Source organism: Triticum dicoccoides, chromosome 7B (assembly GCF_002162155.2).
Source record: "Triticum dicoccoides isolate Atlit2015 ecotype Zavitan chromosome 7B, WEW_v2.0, whole genome shotgun sequence".
In the NCBI taxonomy this organism is placed as follows: Eukaryota; Viridiplantae; Streptophyta; class Magnoliopsida; order Poales; family Poaceae; genus Triticum; species Triticum dicoccoides.
Window position 1 is genome coordinate 606632088 of NC_041393.1, and position 4802 is coordinate 606636889.

Genomic DNA, 4802 nt, shown 5'->3' on the forward strand with positions numbered 1-4802 from the left:
ATCTAGGAATCGAACAGGGAGGGAAAGGGGAAAAATGCAGGAAGTGGTTGCGAGAGATGAAGCTAGCATTACCTTCAACCCGCACGGGTTCCGGCAAAGCCGCTCCGCTCCGGCGAGCACCACCGACGGCCGCGAACACCGTCGATTGTTCCGCCTCCACCGTCGCCTTCTCCTCTCACCTTCTCCTCCAGTGGTTTCAAGTGCGAGTGGGTTGTGCCAGTAAATGCGTCGCAGGTGAGTAAAATGGAACCGTGAGGGAGAGGGTGGAGGGGTGTGCGACGTGTTTGACGTCAACCGCGGTCGGAGCTTGGCGTGCGGGCGCATGGCAGTTCCACCGCACGCCACTGAGTGGCAACCGCTGACCACGGGATGGCAACTACCGTGCGGGCGAACTGACTAGCACACCGCACACGAGACTCGTCCTACGTGGCACCGAAAACCGGCCTGTTTGCTACAAGATTCGTGCGTAGCGAAGCCAACGGAGATGTTTGCGTGTGGTCGGGGTGCTGAACGCCCACACGTGTGGGCGTTAACATTTCCCATAAAGATTCCCTTTTTACAATTTTGAGTTCTCATGTCCGTGTTCAGACTTGTAGTCCAATTTGAATTCAATCAAAATTGACAAAACTATCCTCTTATGGGACCGAGGGGGTACATATGCACGACAAACCATGATATACAAGTATACAACCACAAAAAGGTAAAAAGAAAAAAAATGAGGTTTGCAAGTTGGATTGTGCTAAACACAGATTGCATAACGAAATGACATTGTTTGAACTGACGTGTATTAGGTTTTGCCTTCTTTAGTTACGCATCGAGGTATATTAACGGAGAAAGGCTTGTGAGATCGAGGCATCCTTCATGTAGATGAAATATTTACATGTGTACATGATTCCCCTTTCATACATGACGCAATGACATTACTGGCATTCAGAACCTTGATTCGGTGTTTGGATGGTTAGAGGGATAGTGGTATGAGACGTTCCCGTCGACGACGAAGCGCCTACGGTGACTTCTTAAATCTTAAGAGTGCGTGCGTTCATAGAGGTGAGTGTGCGCGCGTATGTATAAGCGCTTGCATCTGTACTATGTTAAAAAAAACTTGATTCGGTTCTTATCTGCAGATCGTGAAAACCAATTATCACACTCCATGGTCACCATTGATAAACAGCGCCAGAGACCCGTCTCTCCATCCTTTCCACCCCCAAATAATGCAGTGTTCTACCATAATCTGGAATCCTACAAAATGAGCAAAAAAATTACTTATTTGGGCTTCTCTTCATCGGCTTGACATGTTTGTGGACAAAAATGTCCTTTTCTGGACTGCCGACTTGATGTGCCTACTTGCATCCACTTTGAAAACTTATCTACATGCAGCGAAATTTACTTGAATTTCAAAATATACTAGACCTTTATACCTTAAATTCAAACAACAATGAACTTTATAATCAAAACAAGAATGAAACTTACTTGCATCCACTTGCAAACTTATCTACATGCAGCGAAATTTACTCGAATTTCAAAATATACTAGACCTTTATACCTTAAATTAAAAAAAATGAACTCTATAATTAGAACAAGAATAAAACTGGTCAACTAATTGATTACTTCTCTTTAAAATGAAGTACTTTTTTGCGGAATAACTTTCAATCTATTCATTTTCAATTATGGCAATACCACGAACATCAGAAATAATAAACATTAGATCCAGATCCGTAGACCACCTAACGACGACTACAAGCACTAAAATGAACCAAAGACGCGCCACTATCATCGCCCTCCCTCGCCAGAGTCGGGCAAAATTTGTTGTAGTGGGCAGTCGGGAAGTCGTCGTGTTAAGGTCCCATAGGACCAGCGCGCCAAAACAGCAACCACTGTCGTTGAAGAGTAGCGTAGACCGGAAGTATCCAACCCAAAGACACACGAAGGAAGCGGACTACGCCCAGATCCGTGCAAATCCACCAAGAACAGATCCGTGAAGACTAATATGTCTCCAACGTATCTATAATTTGTGAAGTGTTCATGCCATATTTACATCAATTATATATGGTTTTGATGTATTTTATATTATTTCTATAGACTAACTTATTAATGTAGTGCCCAGTGTCAGTTCCTATTTGTTGTATTTTTTTGTTACACAGAAAATCAATATCTACGAAGGTCAAAATGCCACAAGAATTTATGGTGATCTTTTATTGAATATATATGATTTTTTGGAATAATCAACGCAAGATGGTGCCCGAGGGCCCCGCAAGCCAGGCCGGCACGCCCTACCCTCCAGGGCACGCCCCCCGGCTTGTGGGAAGCCCTTTAGGTCGGTTGGAGCCTTTCTTTCGCCACAAGAAAGCTAATTTTCGGAGAAAAATACCCTAAAAGTTTTAGCCCAGTCAGAGTTACAGATCTCCGACTATAAAAAAAACGATGAAAGGCCAGAAAATATATGCAAGATAGAGAAGAAAATAGAGAGATCCAATCTCGGAGGGGTTCTCGCCCCTCCGGGCGCCATGGAGGCCAAGGGCCAAAGGGGAGAACCTCTCCTCATCTAGGGGTTGTGGGAGCTAAATCCGGCAGATCTCGGATAGGGGGGCCCGAGCTGGTGATCTTGATTATATGATAACAGGAAGTATAGAGACATGATATTTACCCAGGTTCGGGCCCTGTCGAAGAGGTAAAACCCTACATCATGCTTGTATTGTATTGATTGTGGATGGGTACAAAGTATGGGATGATCTACCTCGAGATCGTATGAATGAATCTGATCTGCCTCTACGGACTAAACCCATGGTTTATATAATGCCCGGGGTACCTAGGATTACACATGGTCGGTTACATCTAGATATAACATGCCAACTATTTGAATATGCCTTGAAGTGTACGTCGAGTCTTCGGAGGATTCTATCTTTGAGCACGTTGAGGGCTGTAGTATACATGGTCCAGTCTTCGGTAGTCGGTGGTCCCTGGCCTGGCCGATGATTAATAGACCGACGTGGTATGTACCCCCTAATTCAGGACACCGTCAAGGAGGCCATGATGGAGCAAGCCAGAGGGGAGCCTCTCTCTCCTTCTCTCCTGATGGCGCCGGATTGCCGTTGGGGGAACCATCATCGCGGTGATCATCTTCATCAACGTCGCCGTCTTCAGCACCTTCCTCATTTTTTTCAGTGGTCCACTCTCCCGCAATCCACTATAATCGCCTATTTGAACATGGTGTCCTACCACTTTATCCGATCTTTTTTTTCAAATAGTACAATCGAAGTCACTCACATACACGAGCATACACTCACCCCTATGAACGCACCCACACCTACCTCTGCGAGCGGCTCCGAAAGACTGAGCTAGCATAGCATCTTGAGGTTTACAAAGTCACCACAGATGCCTCGCAGTTGATGGAATCGTCTCTTCCCACTGAACGAACATCGCCGGACTAAAATAAATCCATGAAAAATGCGAGCACCAATGTCCAGTCTAGGACTTGAACCTTGGTGGACTGGGGATACCTCTCTCCTCCTACCATCCAATCACAGATTTGTTCGCTATCAGATCTTATCTTAATATATATGGCTTCAAAGTTTATTACTAACCTTATTATTTGAACCGGAGTCTGGTCTTTTTTGGAGCCATGCATAGAATTGCATGTTATCTCCCCTCCGTTTCAAAATATAAGATGTATTATTTTTTAATAGTTAAATTATCTTTGTTTGACAAAAATTATAGCAATATATATCAGCATTTACAATATTAAATAAATAAAATAGATCTATTGACGAATCTAAATGACAATGATTTGGCATTAGTCATTGATATGCTTCCTGTAAACTTCGGCCAAATTTGTAGAAGTTTGACTTCTTAAACTTTTGCAAAGTTGGAGCAGTCTTTTTTGAAAGAAGAATAAACCTTATATCTTGGAATGAAAAAAAACATTATAGAAAAGGAATACAAATTGCCACCAATTTTTGAAGTTTGAGATTTACCGTAAAATAATTATAACCGATATATCCCAGAGCTCAAAATCCAACTAGTCCCGTCCCTCACCGTGCAGTAGTGTAGACCTCTAATCTACGATTAAAGATGCAAACTATCATTTGGCAAAATTTTGTAATTAGCACTACAAAACTTTCTATTGAATTGTGGGGCCCTCCTGGTAAGGAGGATCCCTTCAAAAATTAGCGTATGCTGCGTATTGCAGTGTGCACACGGTATTCTTTAGTAAAAGGCGAAAGAATAGTTCGCTTTGTGCCCGCTGCGCAGCTGCGTGCTTTCAAATGGACGGCTTGGCCCTCCTTATATACTGCTGTCTGGTAGCGCTGTGAGCTCGAGTAGCGGTGTGGGACTATTCTCTGTGCGAAACGAGAGCCTCCTCCGCGCAGCCGCGAGCAGGTGCGAAAGGCCGAGGCCTTCACGGACGGGGGCAACCTAGTAGGCTTTTGGGCCCCGTGATACTGCTACTACGGGAGCAAATGCCAGAGGCCGCATACTTACAAAAAGAAAAAAACACAAACCTCTCGCTCAATCTGATTCTTCTATGTAAAATAATAAAAAAAATCTCTCGCTCAATCACTCCTCGATCGCAACCCAACTAGAATCCGCCCAGGCAGGCTGGTCACAATGGGCAAAAATATAAGCTAGTAACTTACACACTTCCCTAAACTATGTTACTACCTCCATTATGGATAGGAACATCTATGTAGTGTCATGCAACGATATATTTATTAGGTTATAGACTCATTGTTTCTTGGAGTGTGTGATGTTCCGGTAACTTAGCTAGTTACCACAAGCACCTCTCTCTTCATTAAATACGTGCC

The 4802-nt window shown here is 43.8% G+C and overlaps 1 non-coding gene across 1 annotated transcript; it reads right to left on the minus strand.

The window, feature by feature from the left end:
- Nucleotides 1–4132: 4132 nt before the first annotated feature.
- LOC119342321 lies at nucleotides 4133–4250 on the minus strand. The gene has a single exon (XR_005165526.1). It is a non-coding gene; the product is annotated as a U5 spliceosomal RNA (small nuclear RNA).
- Nucleotides 4251–4802: the final 552 nt, after the last annotated feature.